Below are 19,638 nucleotides of genomic sequence, written 5' to 3'. Positions count from 1 at the left end.
CAGTGACTAGGTTGCCCGCTCTGGTGAACACCTAAGGCTCTGCCCCTCACTACAGAATAGGCACCTCAAGACCAAAAAAAAAATCAAATTCAAATCCTGAATTCAGATCCTCCTCTCCCACTTATTAGCTGTATGACCTTGAACAAGTTACTTACGTCTTGGGTTTTAATTTCCTCCATTGTAAAGTGAGGTAATGATAGGGTCATTGTGAGCAGTTACAGGTAAAATGCCTACTACGTTGTTAGCTCTACAGCAATGTTGACTGTTGATGGTAGTAGGCCCCAAAAGGCCCAAATCAAAGCTCCAGAAAAAATACAACTAAGCAGCAGCCAACCAATCAGATGCACAGTTCAAAGCACTGGTGATCAGGATGCTCACAGAATTGGTTGAATTTGGTTGCAAATCAGACGAAAAAATGAAGACTACACTAAATGAAATGAAGGAAAACACAGAGGGAACCAATAGTGACGGAAAAAAAAACTGAGACTCAAGTCAATGGTGTGGACCAGAAGGAAGAAAGAAACAACCCAACAGAAAAGAATGAAGAAACAAGAACTCAAAAAAAATGAGGAGAGGCTTAGGAACCTCCAGAACATCTTTAAACATTCCAACATCTGGATTATAGGGGTACCAGAAGGGGGAAGAGGAAGAGCAACAAACTGAAAACTTATTTGAATAAACAATGAAGAACTTCCCTAATCTGACAAAGGAAACAGACTTCCAGGAAGTCCAGGAAGCCCAGAGAGTCCCAAAGAAGTTGGACCCAAGGAGGTACACACCAAGGCCCATCATTATTACCTTAGCCAAGATTAAAATGAAGAAGAGAATCCTAGAAGCAGCAAGAGATAGACAGTCACCTACAAAGGAGTTCTCATCAGACTGTCAGCGGATTTCTCCAAAGAGACCTCACAGGCAAGAAGGGGCTGGAAAGAAGTATTCCAAGTCATGAAATCCAAAGACCTACATCCAAGATTGCTCTATCCAGCAAAGCTTTCATTTAGAATGGAAGGACAGATAAAGTGCTTCTCAGATATGGTCAAGTTCAAGAAGTTCATCATCACCAAGCCCTTATATGAAATGTTAAAGGGACTTATCTAAGAAAAAGATAAAAAACATGAATAGTAAAATGACAACAAACTCACAATTATTAACAAACACACCTTAAACAAAAACTAAGCAAACAAATAGAACAGGAAAAGAACCACAGAAATGGAGATCACATGAAGGGTCAGCAACAGGGGAGTGGGAGGAAGGTGGGGGAAAGGTATAGAGAATAAGTAGCATAGATGGTAGATAAAAAATGGACAGGTAGAGGGCAAGAATAGTATGGGAAATGTAGAAGCTAAAGAACTTATACGTATGACACATGGACATGAACTATAGGAGGGGAATGTGGGTGGGAGAGGGTGTACAGGGTGGAGTGAAGTGAAGGGGGAAATGGGACAACTGTAATAGCATAATCAATGAAATATATTTTTAAAAAAGTTAAACATAAAAAAAAGTCTACATACCTTCTTCAGGAGATTAGCACCTCTCACCTCTTGACTACATGTATGTCTTCAAATAAACTCTTGCCTGTTTCCTATTTATTTTATCAGGATGACTTAAAAATTAAGTTAAACCTAAACCCACTTTCTTGATGAAAAGTCTCCCATGGCTTCCTCCCTGCCCTTAGAACCCATGTTGCAGGCAAGGCAGGGCCCCCTTGCAAGTCCCCACAGCCCTGGGCACTACCTCCTCCTAGCACTCACACTCCTGGAGTCACCGACGTCAGCGCTCATCACTACCTCTCTAGCATGTGTTGCCCACACAGGGCTTCGGACTGCAGCCTGGTTTCTGGCTCACTATGGGCTCTCCACAAATCCTTGCGGGAAACTGTGGAGCGTCCAGCTGGCAGGACTTCCTCTGCATCTGTTGTGGCTTGGAGCCTACTAGAGCTGGAGAGCTCATACTTGTGAAACCTCTGCTCTGGGTTCAGTGGTTAAGGTTTTCTTTGCCACCTACCCAAAGAATGCCCCTGGACTTGGAATCTAGACTGGATACTAGACTCTCACTACCTGCCAGCTGATCTCAATCAATGCTGCCCAAACTGTTTTCATGTGTGCTCCCAGATAGGCTATTTGCACGTCACTGTGGATGTTGCTGCTTACAGCCAGAAGCAATACTAGCTGGGGCTTGGGCAGCCCCAAGGACTGAGAGGACTGATTTCTCACACATCTACAGCCCATTTGTGGCAGACTGGTTGAGATGCTCTACCCTAGACTTGGCATCTCCACTGTCCATGAACATTTGCTGAATGGGCTAAGCTCCAGGGATGGCAACACTACTACCATCAACAGTCAACACTGCTGTAGAACTAACAACGTAGTAGGCATTTTACCTGTAACTGCTCACAATGACCCTATTATTACCCCCACTTTACAATGGAGGAAATTAAAACCCAAGACATAAGTAACTTGTTCAAGGTCACACAGCTAATAAGTGGGAGAGGAGGATTTGAATTCAGGCCATATGGCTCCTAAGTAATCTACTTTGCTCCCTCATACAGAGGTTTTTAGTTGAGGGTTTATGGACCCTGAAGACATCTAAAAATAGCATACAAGCTTGAGCATTTTTCTGAAGAGGGAGGAGTCCACAACTGTCCGCAGAGTCTTAAAGAGATTAAAGGGAAAGAACCTCTTGTCTCAGGTGTGAACTCTGACATCCGACCCTAATTATATTTATCACATATACAGCCCTTAATATGTGTCAGCCACTGTTCAAAGCCCTTTACCTACATTAACTCTTTTCATCTTGAAAATAATCTTATGAGGATGTCGGTACATTATCCCCATTTTACAGATGAGGCGACTGAGGCTTAGAGGTGGAGTAACTGGTCCAAGGTCCCACAGCTGAAGCTAGGATATGAAGCTAGGATGCGAAGCCAGGCAGGTTGGCTCCATACCTCTCAGTATCTGGTGTATTTCTTCCTTCTGCTAATCCACTATGACACAATGTCAGCAACCAAAACATTCAAATACTGGCCCTTAAACCTTCATCTCATCCACTGCAACTTCAACCCAGTTCTTCTTGACCTGAGCACAATAGGAAGAGGGAAGTGCTGATGGCCACATCTCCTAGAACTGTTCTTAGACTCAGAGCAAAGACATCTCCAATCTTCCTTATGTCCTTGCATCCAGGCTAAATACTCAATTTTCCTCCTCAAGCTTCCTAATATACACTTTTTAAACAGCCCACTCCTGCTCTCTAACCCTTCCCAATGTCCGAGGCCGCCTTCCAACAGGGCCTGACTGAGGGCGGTGAGAGGTGCTTAACGGCTGTGAGGCATGTGCAAGTATCTGATTGCTGTTCTTGTCCCTTTCTTTCATCAAAGGATTTTCTCTGAACCCTCCGGAGTCGGTACTAGACTAATAGCAGTGAAGCTGACAGCACCTGAGAGCATGTCTCTGCTTCCAGATGCTTGTGACTGTGCAGCTCCCACCTGTACTTGCCATTTTAGGTTCCTAACTCCCGTGGCTCTCTAAGAAAGGGCGAAAGGGGAAGCAGGGCAGCTGCTGTTTTCTCTGTGGGGGGTCTACCAACTCCCCAGTGACCTGAGCTGGGTATAGGGAAGAGACACCCGAGAGGGGGGAGTGGGGGGAGGCAAGAGGCGTGAGGAAAGGCAGGGAAGGAAACAGGCTCTCTGACTCCGGCAGGAGTAGTTAAGTCCAGTCTCTGTTTGTTGCGTGTTTCTAAACTATGATGATCCAGTCTGTCCGGACTGAGATGGAAGGTTTCATTTTCTTATTTTTTTAAAGATTTTATTATTTTATTTTTAGAGAGAGAGGAAGGGAGGGAGAAAGAGAGGGAGAGAAATATCAACGTGTGGTTGCCTCTCGTGCACCCCAGGCATGTACCCTGACTGGGGACCTGGCCCGCAACCCAAGCTTGTGCCCTGATTGGGAATTGAACCGGCCACCCTTTGGTTTGCAGGTCAGCACTCAATTCACTGAGCCACACCAGCCAGGGCTGTTGCATTTTTAAATGAACTTAACCCATTGTTGGCTCTGATGCAGGACATAGCCCTATGGCTTCATAATACAGGATGGGGCAAAACTAGGTTTACAGCTGTACATACACAAAATATGGAGTTTATTCTTATTATTAATTTCCATATACACTGTACACCTACTCTTTTAAAAATGTTTTTTATTGTTGTTCAATCACAGTTGGCCCCATTCTCCCCATTACTCTCCCCGGCCCTACCCACTCCCCACCTTCCACTGTCAATCCTGACCCCCCAACCCGTCTTTGTCCATGGGTTCTTATACATGTCCTTTAACTTGCCCCTTCCCCTTCTTTCTCCTGTTATCCCTCCCCTTCCCCTCTGGTCACTGTCAGTTTGCTCTTTGTTTCCATGTCTCTGGTTCTATTTCCATGTCTCCTGCTTGTTTGCTTTGTTGATTATGTAAATCAACTTTTATCTCGTGCTGTATAAAAGATTTCTCAATATAAAAACCTTTCCCAAAATAAATTATAGTTATTGCGGAGAAATAACACTTAGAAAAACTTTTTAGATACTTTAAATCTTTAGGTCCCTCTACGAAACAAGGTATGCTTAAGTTGCCACCTCGGAGCGAACAAGGCGAGGACCTGGGAGACGGGAAACCCGAGAGCAGCCGCACACCTGTGCCGCCCCGCCCCCCCGCTCGGCAGGCCGGTCTCCACCCCGCGGCGCAGAGCCATCCCGACCCCCGCAGACTGGGCTCTCCTCCGCGACAGGCACCTGTTCACTCCCGCATGGTTTTCTGCCAACCAGAGCTCCCCGAGCATTCAGAACGGCCTTTCTGTACTCTGTCAGCCTGGAGGGCAACTGTATTTCGAAGCCAAAAAGAAATAAAAAAACTTGCTTGGAAAGAGAAGAATGTTCAACTTAGGGGGGGAAAATGACAATTTTCACTCAGAAAACTCCTCATTTGGGAGCACAGAAAACTTCTCAGAGAGTACCAAGTGGCATCAGGTTGAGAGGAATAAAGGTTAAGAGAGTCAAGTGGCAAATGAGAACCAGGTTCGGAAGAGCTGCAGTAAAACTATTCCGTGTTTTTATTACAGAAAAAGACTTCATTGCACACACAAAACCCTAGTGAAACAGGCTTGGTTATGTGGGTTCACAAACACTAAAGGGAAAACAGGAAATTAACAGAAGCTTGCATTAACATAACACACGCATTTAAAGCATCAGCTAAACATATCTTTCCAAAAAGGCCCACTGACATTAAAAGCCCAAATCACTTTTTAGTGTGGTTCCTACTTGGCTACTACAGTTTTATAGATTTGAATTAGTCATAGAAAATTAGGAGTAATTAGGCAAAGTGGACTAGTTTCAATTTCAAAACAACAGTGAAAATGCAGATGCCTTTACTGTAGAACAGAGTGCAATTAAACTGAAACAGGCAATTTAAAAATCTAATTCTCAGCCATATGTTTAAGTACATTTTAACACCTTAGTTTGTAAACACCCAATCATGGCCTAGTTTCAAAACCACCCTTTGTCTATGAAAAGAAAAGTCCAAAATAAAGGCATTTTGGAAGGGTTATCCTAAGGATTTGCTTTTACACCAACAAGCGAATCAGTACAAAATGTGATGAAGTTAAACCTGACTGTTCCTGGAACTCAGCTTGGGGTTACCACTGGCTTAAGGGCTATTTGAAAATGAAACATTCATCCCGACCAGTGTGGCTCAGTTAGTTGTGTGTTTTCCCTCAAAGCAAAAGGTCGAAAGGTCGCCTGTTTGATTCCCGTGGGTTGGGGCACATGACTTGGCTGCAGGTTGGATCCAAGGTTGGGGTGCATACAAGAGGCAACCAATAGATGTTTCTCTCTCGCACAGATGTTTCGCTCCCTCTCTTTCTCCCTCCCTTCCCCTCTCTCTAAAAATAAAATAAATAAAATCTTTTAAAAAATAAGAAAATAAAACATTCTATCTCAATCAGGACAGATTGGATCATCAAAGTTTAAAAACATTACCCTGTGATGAAAAGGTTAAATTGACTTCATTAGTTCATTAAAATGAAACAATATCCAGATTCTAACAAGGAAGAGAAGGCAAAAGAGAAGCATAAGAAAATATAATCAGCCCTGGCTGGTGTAGCTCAGTGGATTGAGCTCAGGCCTGCGAACCACACGATCGCGGTTCGATTCCCAGTCAGGGCACATGCCTGGGTTGCAGGCCAGTTCCCTGCAGGCCAATTCCCAGCAGGGGACGCACAAAAGGCAACCATACATTGATGTTTCTCTCCCTCTCTCCTTCCCTTCCCCTCTAAAGATAAATAAATAAATAAAAATTTAAAAAAAAAAAAGAAAATATAATCAAAAGAAGAGTTACTTTAAAAAAATTAGGAGAAAATATTAAAGAAATAAAACATAAGACATGACACTAAAAACACATGCAACTGAACTGCACACTTAAAATGGTTAAGATGATTGATTCTAAATTATGTGTATTTTGCCACAACTTTAAAAATTGGGTGAAAACAATACATGCACATATAAACCTCTAGGTACAATATCAAATTCCCACTGGACAAATAAGGCTACAATATGAATTCAAAAGCAAAAAACACTAATAAAAAAGGTTCACTCTCATTGTTAACTAAAGAACAAGAAAGAGTAATCATGACGATATTCTACTTATTAAATTACTGAAAACCAAAGTAAAAGTATTACCATCCAATAAAGAGACACCACTACACACCTGTCAGAATAGCCAAAATCCGAAACACTGACGCCACCAAATGCTTGCAAGTATGTGGAGGAATAGCTTATTCACAGTTTAGTGGGATGCAAAATGGCACAGCAAAATGGCACTTTGGAAGACAGTTTGGCAATTCCTTACAAAGCTAATCATACTCTTAACAAATGATCCAACAGTCCTACCCCTAGATATTTACCCAAATGAGTTGAAAACTTATGTTTACAGCAGCTTTTTCATAACTGCTGAAAACAGGAAGCAACCAAAATGTCCTTCAATAAACAAACATCTATACAGTGGAATATTATTCAGTGATAAAAATAAATGAGCTATTAAGTCACAAAAAAACATGGAAGAACCTTAAGTGCATTTTGCTAAATGAAAGAAGCCAATCTGAAAAGGCTAAAGACGAGTTCAACTCTAAGACATTCTGGAAAACACGAAACTAGAGACAGTAAAAATATCAGCGGTTGCCAAGAGTGCAGAAGGCAGAGAGGAGGGATGCACGGGTGGAGCACAAGACGTTTCTGGGTGGCGAAACTATTCTGTGACCCTGTAAGGCTGGACACCCGATGTTATGCATTTGTCACAATCCACTGAATGCACAACACAAAGAGGGAACCCTAATATAAACTGCGGACTTTAGTAGTTAATAATAATGTACTGATACTAGCTCATCAATTGTAACAAATGCACCACACTAATGCAAGATGCTAATACAGGCATATCTTGTATTACTGTGCTTCATAAATATTGCCATTTTTTAAAAACAAATTGAAGGTATACGGCAACTTACTGAGTAAACATTAACAGGAGTTTGGAAGAAGTTGATTCCAGCCCTCGTGGATGACTTTGAGGGGCTCAAGGCTTCAGTGGAGGAAGTAGCTGCAGATGTGGTGGAAAGAGCAAGAGAACTGGAATTAGAAGTGGGGCCTGAAGATGTGACTGAATTGCTATAATCTCATGATCAAATTTTAAGAGATAAGGAGTCTTACTGATGAACAAAGAAGTGGTTTCTTGAGCTGGAATCTACTCCCGGTGAAGATACTGTGAGGACTGCTGAAATGATAACAAAGGATTTAGAATGTTACACGAACTTAATTGGTAAAGCAGTGGCAGAGAGGACTGACTTCAATTCTGAAACTCCTACTGTAGGTAAAATGCTATCAAACAGCACTGCACGGGACAGAATCATTCGTGAAAGGAAGAGTCAACCAATGCTGCAAACTTCACTAGTGTTTTATTTTAAGAAACTGCTGCAGCCAACCCCCTCACCAGTCAGCAGCCATCAACGTCGAGGCAAAACCTTCTGCCAGCAAAATGATTATGACTTACCGAAGGCTCAGATAATGGCTAGCATTTATTAGTTATATATACTATTTTTATTTAGACATACTGCTATTGCTCACTTAATAGACTGTAGTATAGTGTGAACATAACTTTTGTATACACAGAGAAACCAAAACATTCCTGTGACTTGCTTTATAGGATATCTGCTTTATTGTGGTGCACTGGAACTGAACCTGAAGTGCTCTAGATCTGCTTATAACAGGGGAAGTTGGGAATAGGGAGTGTGGGGAAGTATATGAGAATACTCTGTATTTTGTTCAATTTCTCTGTAAACCTAAAACTGCTCTAAGGAATAAAGTCTAGTGTTAAAGAGAAATTCCAACTTCGGATGTTGGCTAAGGCAGGCAGGCACAAACGTGCACCGCTGGCGGCACCAGAGACCGCTCTCGGCTTTCCAGAGGACACTCTGTCAAGGCTTAACCCCAATAGGGAAGGTTCGGCATCTAAGATCTAACAACCTCATCTTCGTAATTCACTCCACAAAAAGGATCCACAGAAAGCAAGAGTTATTTGAAAACAGATGCCTGTTTATATGTTTTCGATGAGAACCACAAACCATCTGGATTGATGGAGGAGGGTTAACACATTAATGCTAAGTGAAAAAAGACATAAGGCTGAACATCCGTACAGTTCCAGCTCACAGAAACCTTAACTCCAAGTGAGACATGGTAGGAGAGGACAAAAAGAAATGAACAGTTGTGCTGAAAGGAAGGGTATAATCTTTAAAAAAAAATAAAATCACTAGAGTGAAAAGATAGCAGCATCGAGCTGAGAGACAATTCTCCCGTGTGCACTAAACCCGTGAGCCTGGCTGCCGGCTGCTCTCTCAGGGTTTTCCCTTGGTCTCCCCACAGCCTTCCTGTCAGCACCTGCTCCTCATCTCTCCATGTTACTGCAAAGAAAGAGATCCATCCTGCCTCTAATTCATGCCAGCCTAGGTGCTAAGGTTGGAAACTTCTTCCTCTGGAATTGTTCTTCCTTTCTTCTCTTCTAACCACTAGGGGCCCAGTTACCTCTTGGGGATCTTTGTTTAAATGCAGTAGTCTTCCAACGGGGCTGTTGTGCTTTCTGTGTCTTGTGGGACAGTGTCACAGTAGGGTTCTGTTATTCAGTATTTTACCTTGACCTCTAGGTAATGTATACATACTTTCTTTTTTGTTTTTATCTTGAGAGTATGTTTATGAAAGTTGGGGACAATGAAACAAAAAAGGAGATAAGACAGAAGCAGCAACAGGAGGACTAGGCGGGGCTGCTTTAGCTCGCTGGGAAGTCAGAGAACAGGGGCCTGCAGACAGGTTCGGGGGGTCAGCCTGGGGCAAGCTGCCGCTGCCCAGTGCTCCTCTGGTTGCAAACCTGGTAAGGACCTTTAGAGTTTAGAAGAAAGGCATGAGTGTGCTCCCAGGAGGGAGAGGGCACTATATACGTTAACTCAAAGCAATGTCCATGACGCTGTAAGGAAAACAGGCTGAGTCGTACGTTGCTCCTGGGGGTACAAACTGGTGCAAGCTCTCCGTGGGGCAACTGCCCAGTAGCAATCAAAATTACCAATGTGCATACCAGCAATGTCACATCTAGTCTGCAGGTAGACACACATGTGTGCAACATGATACATGTCCAAGGTTATTCATGGCAACTTTATATGCAAAACAGAAAAAAACAGAAATAGCATAAATGTCTATCAATATAGAAGAATGTCCTTACTACGCAGACATAAATAAATGAGGACGCTCCTTACAGACTGATATGAAAAACTCTAAAATACAAGGTGGGGCAAGGGTAACTTTATTGTTTTGAGTACACAAAACAAAACACAGAGTTTATTCTTGTATTATTTACTAACTAATGTATTATTTTCCATACAAACAACTGTAAACCTACCTTTGCCCCACTCTGTATATTAAATAAAAATGGCATGGTACAAAACAGTGCCTTCTGTATGCTGCCACGGGCACAAAAAGTCCGTGGAAAGATAGTTAAGAAATTACTAACCAGCCCTGGCTGGTATGACTCAGTGGACTGAGGACTGGCCTTCGAACTAAAGGGCTGCCTGTTCGATTCCCAGTTGGGACACATGGGAATGTGGGCCTGGGCTGTGGGTCAGGTCCTGAGTGGGGGGACACGCAAGAGGCAACCATACACTGATGTTTCTCTCCCTCTCTTTCTCCTTCCCTTCCCAACTCTCTAAAAATAAATAAAACCTAAAAAAGAAATTTCTAACCAGGGTTGCCTGTGGAAGGATAACTGAATGATGAGGGCAAAATGACTGAAGGGTGAACATCCAGCCAAGATGGAGACATAGGTAGACACACTGTGCCTCCTTGCATAACCAAAAGAAGGACAACAGTTCAGAAACAAAAAACAACCAGAACTGATAGAAAATTGAACTGTATGGAAGTTCGACAACCAAGGAGTTAAAGAACACATTCATCCAGACAGGTAGGAGGAGCAGAGTCAGGCAGCCGGGTGGAGAGGACTAGTGGCAAGGCGGTAGTGGCGGCTAGTGGACTGGGGTGTGCAAGGCGGTGGATTGTGGGATGGGGTACTCGAGGCAGCAGCTAGTGGAGCCGGTGGTCCTACATTCGCAGATACACCGGGAGAAACTATTGGGGAGCAAGACAGACCTTGTGGCCCAGAGCTCCAGCTCCTAAAAAATGAAACCTCAAACCGCTCATTGAAAACGCTTGTGGGGGCTGAGGCAGCAGCAGGACAGACTCCCAGCCTCACAGGAGAGTTTGCTGGAGAGACCCATAGGGTTGTAGAACAAACATAAGCCCAACCACCAGGAATCAGCACCAGAAGGGCCCACTTTGATTGTGGGAAGTGGGGGAAGTGACTGAAAGCCAGCAGAGAGCAGAGCAAGCACCACTGTTCCCTCTCAGAACCCCTCCCCACATACAGCATCACAACCCAGCAATGGGGGTTGCCCCTCCCCAGTGAATACCTAAGGCTCTGCCCCTCACTAGTCAAGACACACACGCAAAAAAGGCCCAAATCAAAGCTCCAGAAAAAATACAACTAAAGTGACCAAGAAATAGCCAACCTATTAGATGCACAGTTCAAAACACTGGTGATCAGGATACTCACAGAACTGGTTGATTTCAGTCACAAATTAGAGGAACATATGAAGGCTAAACTAAGTGAAATGAAGGAAAACACACAGGAAACCAATAGTGATGGAAAGGAAACTGGGACTCAAATCAAGGGAGTGGGCCAGAAGGAAAGAAAAAAATGACCAAACAGAAAAGAGTGAAGAAACAAGAATTCAAAAAAATGAGGAGAGGCTTAGGAACCTCCAGAGCATCTTTAAATGTTCCAACATCTGAATTACAGGGGTACCAGAAGGGGAAGAGGAAGAGCAACAAGTGGAAAACTTATTTGAACAAATAACAAAGGAGAACTTCCCCAATCTGGCAAAGAAAATAGACTTCCGGGAAATCCAGGAAGCTCAGAGAGTCCCAAAGCAGTTGGACCCAAGAAGGAACACACCAAGGCACATCATTATTACCTTAGCCAAGGTTAAAATGAAGGAGAGAATCCTAGAAGCAGCAAGAGATAAGGGGACAGTCACCTACAAAGGAGTTCCCATCAGACTGTCAGCTCATTTCTCAAAAGAGACCTTACAGGCAAGAAGGGGCTGGAAAGAAGTATCCCAAGTCATGAAATCCAAAGACCTACCTCCAAGATTGCTCTATCCAGCAAAGCTTTCATTCAGAATGGAAGGGCAGATAAAGTGCTTCTCAGATAAGGTCAAGTTCAAGGAGTTCATCATCACCAAGCCCTTATTATATGAAATGTTAAAAGGACTTAGCTAAGAAAAAGAAGATAAAAAAGATGAACAGTGAAAAGTCAGCAAACTCACAGTTATTAACAATCACACCTAAAACAAAAGCAAACTAAGAGGACAGCTAGATCAGGAGCAGAACGATAGAAATGGAGATCACATGGAGGGTTAGCAACAGAGGAGTGGGAGGAGGAAAAGGGGGAAGAAGGTACAGAGAATAACTAGCACAGACAGCAGGTAGAAAATAGACAGGGGGCAGGGCAAGAATAGCATGGGAAATGTAGAAGCTAAAGAACTTGGAGGGGATGGGGGGAGGGGGTGTACAGGATGGAGGGGAATGAAGGGGGGGGATGGGACAACTGTAATGGCATAATCAATAAAGTATTTTAAAGAGAGGAAAAAAATAAAAAAATTAAACCCTCATGAATGCATTACCTATGTGAAATAAACAAAAATAAATGAATTAAAAAAGTCTAAAAGCATGCTCTGTACTTTTTGTTGGCTATAGGAATATTTATGATTCTCTGCTAGTGAGGTATGGCTAGTTCAGTGCTGACAGGATAGATTCCACGATGTTACAGGTTTGCAGCAAAACCACACCTGAAAACTGAGCTTCACAATTTATGGATGCCATTCTGGAGTATCAACTGGGAAGCTGATCAAGCTGAGCAGGAGGTACAGCAAATTGGTATGGGCCCTGAGGCCATACTGGCTTCACCACATGTCTCGAGGGGGGATGTGGTAAAGCCAGCGGGGGTCTGCCTGGAGTGGTGACTAAGCAGGGGCTGCCTTCCTCCTAGATATTTTATTTTATTTATTTATTTTTAAAAATTTTTTTTGTTTTTCGGGGGGAGGTGTTCGATATTTTAAAGATCTAATGTCCTAGGTTAAGAGGTTGATCTCAGACCAAGAGAACTCTGGGCTCAGGTACACCCGCCACATCTAAGCCTCAGGTCAGTTCTACAATCTCAAGGAGCCTCTCAGTTCCTTGATTCTCATCTGAAATGTATGGGTCTCATGCTTTATCAAAATCCCAGAGTAGCAAGAACTTCCAACAAATAAAGGGTTATGCAGCAAGAAACACTACCAAGCACAAAAGTTGTATCTGGGCTTCTTGGAGATGAAGCATTTACTGAGGGCAAGCCTGGGGGGAGTGCTACCCCAGAGGCACTAGAAGAAGCACTCTGGCTTCCAGCTGCGAGGCTCTGAATGTCACAGCCAACACTGCAGTTCTTAATTCTGAACTGCACTTCTACCAGGAAAACAAAGATGACTGCGGAGCATTTGTGAGATCCTCACATTCTTATTCCTTTATTGACAGTGGCCAGGGCAAGAAGCATCTCAGGTTTTGTCCACTTAATGCCACCAGTTAAGACAATGGCTTCAGCTGCACTTGGATTTGTGTCTCAGTCTTGTTTAACTGGTCAGACACTCTCTTTACAATATAAACATCAACAGCTGAATGACACAGGGTAAACACAGTGGAGCGACTGTGCTTCCAGATGCTTTGAGATTAATGAGCCACGATAGGTCTTCCTTAAATTTGACTCTTTGGGGTGGGGTGGGGGGAATAACACACTCCTACTTTCTGTTATACTGCTTACAATTTCAATTCTTGGAGAGCATGAATTTCAAGTTAATCAGCACCTAACAAAGAATGTACCCACAGATACTAAATGAATAATTACTATTAGGTCACATAGCTAACTGAGCTTTTTAGCTCAAATTTGAATCCTAAATTAGCCCCACTTATTGTGAACTAAATGTAATTATAACTCCTGAGACCAGAGTTGAAACTTTTCCGTCTACTACAGAACTCTGAACTCCTTAAGAGCAGTTCCTAACAGAGGAGTAAATGTTGAATGAAAGAACGGAGGAAAGGAACTGAGTCCCAACACCCCAAAGCTCCCCCAGTTTCTTTTAGGATGACCACTTTTTCCTCAATTGAAATACCACCTTGCCTCAGCTCTGACACCCATATTCATTGTTTTCTCATAGACCCAGGTCAATAACAAGATTTCCGTGGTTAATGTCACACCAGATCAACAGACTCCAGCCTGTCCCCTCTGCACTTAGCAGTGAGGTTACACCAGGCAGCTTGAAAGCAGTGATGCATCTTCTCTGTGATCACACACATGGGCTCAGCACAGTGCCCAGTACATGACAAGCAGTCTCTGTGTTTTACTTTTGTGAAGGAAAAATCCTAACACCAATGCTGTCACCTTGTGTACAGCTCAGCAATTTCCAAAATAATTTCAGATACACAAATATATTATCTTCTTTAAGTACTAATTCATCAACCCTCACAAGGGGAGGGGCTAAGAAGACAGCTCAAGTCTCATCTAAACAGTCATTGTGCAGATAAAGATACAGAGGCCACAGCTGCCAGAGGAGTCCCAAAGGATCACACAGCTACATGGTGGCGGAGCCAGGCCTCACACCCACACCACCAGTGTTCCCCACCATACCCTGTCTCTTACCCAGTAATGGTGTTCTTTTAGTTCCCAGGAGAGCAGTTTACTGATGTCTACCAGACTTGTAGATCCAACTGCTTACTCAATTTCCCAACATCCAAAAAATCTCAAACTTGACATATTCAAAAGTGAATTTCTTATCTCCCCCTTCTCACTACCGTCCCCTCTTTCAGACTCCCCAGTTTTACTAGATGAGCACTCCATCCTTCAGTTGCTCGGGTCAAAAATGGGGGAGCTATCCTTAACTTCTCTATTTACAATATTTCACATGCTACATCCAATCAATCGGCAATTCTGTTAGCTCCTTTTTAAAAATCCAGGGTGGGACAAAAGTTTACAGTTGTGAATACATGAAACACAGTTTCTTCTTGTATTATTATTATTATATTATTTTCCATATGAACAGCTGTAAACCTTTCACCCCACCCTGCATATCCACAATCCAACCACTTCTCACTTGTCTACTGCTTTCCTCAGGGCTCGAGCCACCGACTTCTGCCTGCACTGCGGTGGTAAAGCCTTCTAACCAGTTTCCCTTCGCCACTCTCAGGCCCTACAATTTTCAGCACAGCAGCCAGAATGATCCATTAGGTCAGTTCACATCACTTACCTGCTTAGAACCCTCCAATGGCTCCCGTCTCACACACAATTCACACTAAAATTCAGTGCTTATGATGTCCAGCATGAGCTGCCACCAATCCATTCTCATTCCTCTATCTCCAGCTGTTTCCTCTCTTACTCTGTTGCAGCCATACTGGCTGGAATCCTCGTGTTCCTCAAATACTTGAGGCAATCTCCTGCCTCAGGACCTTTCTACTTGCTGTTCCCACTAACTGGAATACACTTCCTCCACACATACCCTTGGTTTACCACTTAACTTCATTCCGGTCTTTGCTCAAATGTTACCTTTTTAGTGAGACCTTCCTTGACCATCTTATTTAAAATTTAATACTCTGGCTCCTGGTATTCTCTATTTTCCTTCTCTGCTTAACTTTCTCAATATATACTTTCCTTATTTGTTTACTGTAGGTCTCTCCCTCACTCACTCCCCAAAAGGTGAGCTCCTTAAGTTTTACTGGAACTTTGTTTTATTCATTGCTCTATCCTCAATTACTAGAAAAGTACCTGGCCCTGACAGATATTCACTAGACATTTGTGGAATGGATGAGTACATGAATGAAACTCCGTACCTTTAGGGTCTTCCAGTGATCTAAAGGCTTTAGGCCAGAAGAGGAGCCTAATTGAGTTCTGAACTCCCTCTCGCCTCCCCTGCTGCCTCACTTTCCCAGGTGCAGTCCGGTCCTTTACCACCAGAAATCATACCTGGGCTGGAAGCAGGGAAGGACCAGAGCCACAGGTGCCTGTTGCCAGGATGTTACAATTCCCAGGCCACCAGGAACAGATTTCTCCAGGGTGACAATTTTTGTACTTAGCATCCTGCTGTGTCACAAACAACAGAGGTCAAAGATAGGCCAGGACTAAATACACCACTAACCTACATAATGGTACTGACTCAGCAACGGCAGCTCATTTACTTTGAGGTGTTTTCCAAGAAACTGAGCTAAACTCTCACTTGTTCATCTAGCTGTTTATTTTTTTATAATTTTATTATGAATTTCAAACATTCACAAAAGTAGAAAGAATAGTATAATGAAGCCCAAGAACCCATTACTCAACTTTAACAATCATCAACATTTTGTCAATTTGGTTTCCTCTATTCTGTGTCTGCAACAACCACTAAATGTTGCATGTAGCTGGTTTTTTGAGAACTGGTCTATATATGACAGACCCTGACCTTAGAACCACTGTATTCTAGCAACTATGGCAACCAACTGCTAATCTTACCAGAAATACAGTGAAAACGAGCACTTACACCATTCCCTCACTAGAGCAATGACTAAAGAAAAAAAAAAGGTGTCTAATCTCCAGACTGTTAAAATCAAGGGACTTGCCATTGTCACCTGTGGAAGGATTTGGGGAGAGGGTTGTTGTGGCCACAAAATGAAAGTATATGTAAGCTGTTTTCACTTGTTTGTACCAATGCAAAATTTCTGAATGTGTTCCTTCAATCCTTTAAGTCTTTACTGACTACCTGCTAAATATGAAGGTCAGGATTAAGATGGTAAGGTAAGGAAAACCCAGTCTCTATTCTCAAAGAAATCACAGTGGGAGATGGGAGTGAGGAGAGTGCACAAATATCAGACACAAGGCAAAATATGCACTGTGCCCTAAGAAAGATTAAATAAGCCTAATGCAAAAACTCCTTTTAAAAAATAAATCCACATAATTTATAGACCCCAGGATTTACCCCTTCCTTAACTCTAGTTTTGCCCTCTGCTGTATTTATTGCTGTAGAGTCAGTAAGTACATTACAGACCTGGGAACTCAGTGACCCACAGAACAGACTTTTAGACAGGGATCCTTAAGGTCACATTTTGCTACTCACCATCCAGTCTTCCGGTGGGAGGGCATAGGAAAGCGCTCCCTGGGCTTGCGGAACAATGGAGCTAATTCAATGCAGGCAGAAAGCATTCTACCCTGAGGGTATATACAGCAACCAGTTCCATAAACAAGACAGGATCCGTGGGAGTGGGTCAAGGAGACAAGGCTGACTGAGAAGAATTTCTAAGGCCTCTTATTGCTACCTAAGGACTGTGATCTTGGTGATCTATTATCAGAACTTTCCAGGAAAAATCTTTGTCTTTGGTCAAGACAAAGAAACCAATGGTTTGGACAGTGCTGTGTGTGAAGGAAGGAGAGCTGAGTGGCAGGGCTGTTCATGTGGTCCTGGGTTAGTTGCGCATGACAGTGGAAGAAGGGCAGAGTTGGGGGGGAGGGAGGTTTACATTGTAACCCATGTTATCAAGATTGGTGAGGTGAGAATGGCTGGGAGAAAAGTAAGAGGAAGGCAAGAAAAAGGCACTGCTGAGAGGTGATGGACACAAGGAGAGGGGAAAGGTGGATGATTCCAATTTGAAAAGGACATCACTGATGAAAATGAGGAAAATATCATGAGATCCGGGAATCTGAGGCAGGGTCTCACAGCAGGTTGGACAGGGTATAAAAAGGAGGATCTTAGGATGGGAGGGTGTGTATTTTCTAGCTGTGAAGGGGGTCACTATATGTAAGTTTTGGGTAACAGGACATGGCTGAGGATGGTAGAAGGGAGGCAGCTATAACACTGAGAAGAGACTGATAATAGCAAGACATCACCTGTCTTGGGCCTTTAAACCAAAGGGTCACTGGTTTGATTCCCAGTCAGGGCATATACTTGGGTTGTGGGCCAGGTCCCCAGTATGGAGCGTGGGAGAGGCAACCACACATTGATTTTTCTCTCCCACTCTCCCCTCTAAAAGTAAATAAAATCCTTAAAAAAATAGAATTTATGAATTCCTGTGGGTAAGGAACTTAACAGGACGAGAAGATTTGGGCTAAAGCGCCAATGAGGTGTGAGACATCTTAGGGTAAGACAGTGGAGGGCTGGGAGCTCCAAGCACTTGTAGGGTGAGATGGTATCTGGACAAAGAATGAAGAGAGGTATTAAAGATGTCTCAGGGCATATGGGGTCAAAAGTCATGAACAATGGGGGTAACAGAAACCTTGGGGTTTGTGGAATGAGTTGATGTTGGGCTTAGGAATTATTAGAAAATAAAAAACAAGAGGCTGATGGTGACCCACAAAACTAGGTAGGTTTGAGGCAAAAGAGGTAATGAAACAAGTGAGTTTTAAAGAATGAATTCAAATCCCAACTGTGCTTATCTGTGTGAGTTTCGGGTTCATTTGTTTAAAGCCAACCCAAAACAAACAAACAAAAATGGAAGATGGTGGCGGAGGTAATAACAACCACCTCTTGAGGTTGCTGAACGGTAAATGTGGACCAGGCAAGGTGTCAAATGCTTTGCATGCATTATCTCAGGCACTACTATTATTCTTACTTAGCAGAGTTGGCGAGAGAGGTTTCAGTGAGGCTAAATGGTATGCCTGAGGTGCCATGGCTGAAGGAAGGGCTACAGTCACACTAGAACCCAGGTCTCTTACCAATCAATGACTGGAGCTGAAGCACTCTGCCATCTTGCTCCACAAACATGTTAACTGATGGGGCCTGGTCAAGGGAAATGGGTATGGACTATCAAGAGTGTAGGGGGTCATAAGAGTGAAAGAATAAGGTTCATTGATCAAGTGGACCCTGGGGTGAGGTTATAAGAGTAAGCTCCTAGGGAGGGGCACAAAAATGATTGGATTGCAAACAAATATCATGTTAACTGAGAACTGCAGAATATCATAGCTGGAGGCAAACTTTGAGATCCTTTAACCCAACCTTATTACAATACAGATGACAAACTGATGTCCAGAGTGAGGAAGGGGCTCCTCCCAGTTCCCCACAGCACAACTGTGGTGAAGCTAGAGACTTGAATCTGGGCCCACACACTCAATCCAGAATAGCTGAACGCCTTCAACTATTACTATTTAACATTCACCTCCATACCTTCCTGGGCACTGGCATGGAGCTAGGGCACTTTTAAGTCATGTGCTGACTGACACTGGGAGGTTAGGATACAGAGGGATGTCAGTGGGGATGACTTTAGGACGAAGGAGGAACATGGAATGAGAATTATGAGGTAACAGGGCAAAGAAGGGATGATCAGATATCAAGGGTCTGTGGAAGATGACTGGGTGGGAAACTACTGGAGTAAGGCTTAAGGGTCACCAAGTTTGTGGGGGAGCATAGCAGAATTGGATGGGTTACTGGACCAGTGTGGGTCACTGAAAATGTTTGCGGTCATCGAGGAAGGGCGTGGGGATCTCGGGTCGGGAGTCACTGAGGGATTCACTGAGTTGGTGGGCAGTGCTGGGGAAATATCTGGGTTGTCAGACTCAATGATTCAGAATTGAGAGTTACCGAGTGAGGTCTTAAGGTCAGTTGGTGGGGTGTGGGGTCACGGAGGTGGAGGCGGGCGCAGTCACCGGGTAAGGTGTGGGAGTCGTGGTATATGAGTCGCACGGCAGAATAGAGGGGAGGGATGAGGGTCGGGATCCGGGGTGGGGGAAGGGTCAACCCGCCGTCCAGCGGCCCGGACGCCAGCCTAGGGCCGGAGGAGGGTGGGCACGACAGGCTCGGGACCTTCTCGGGGCCCTGCGCCCGCCCGGATTCCCACCTGGGCACGGTGGACCCACACTTCCCAGAGCCACCAACCTGACAGCCCCCGAGGGCGACTCCGCCGACAGACCGCCATGCACCGGGCCCAGCTACCAGCACCGGCCCCGCAACCCGCCTGCGCCATACCCCGCCCGCCCGCGCGCA

At 43.9% G+C, this 19,638-nt stretch overlaps 1 protein-coding gene across 8 annotated transcripts in view; it reads right to left on the bottom strand.

Moving 5' to 3' along the window:
- The window catches only part of ZNF76 (zinc finger protein 76), a 36,004-nt gene extending 16,366 nt beyond the window's left edge, over positions 1 to 19,638 (bottom strand). For 4 of the 8 annotated variants that reach the window (XM_037144334.2, XM_037144342.2, XM_037144341.2 and 1 more), the window contains exons 1-3: positions 19,531 to 19,638; positions 7,727 to 7,790; positions 7,528 to 7,616 (exon numbers count right to left, since the gene is read on the bottom strand). The gene's annotated coding sequence lies outside the window, so the exon portion shown is untranslated. Of the gene's footprint in view, positions 1 to 7,527; positions 7,646 to 7,726; positions 7,791 to 15,659; positions 15,747 to 19,530 lie in introns of those variants that run through there. The other 4 variants (XM_037144337.2, XM_037144335.2, XM_037144336.2 and 1 more) reach the window with 4 other exon arrangements.

This window comes from Artibeus jamaicensis, unplaced genomic scaffold (assembly GCF_021234435.1).
Source record: "Artibeus jamaicensis isolate MK-2021 breed Jamaican fruit bat unplaced genomic scaffold, CSHL_Jam_final contig_1539, whole genome shotgun sequence".
Taxonomy (NCBI): domain Eukaryota; kingdom Metazoa; phylum Chordata; class Mammalia; order Chiroptera; family Phyllostomidae; genus Artibeus; species Artibeus jamaicensis.
This window is presented reverse-complemented; position numbering and strand designations above follow the sequence as displayed.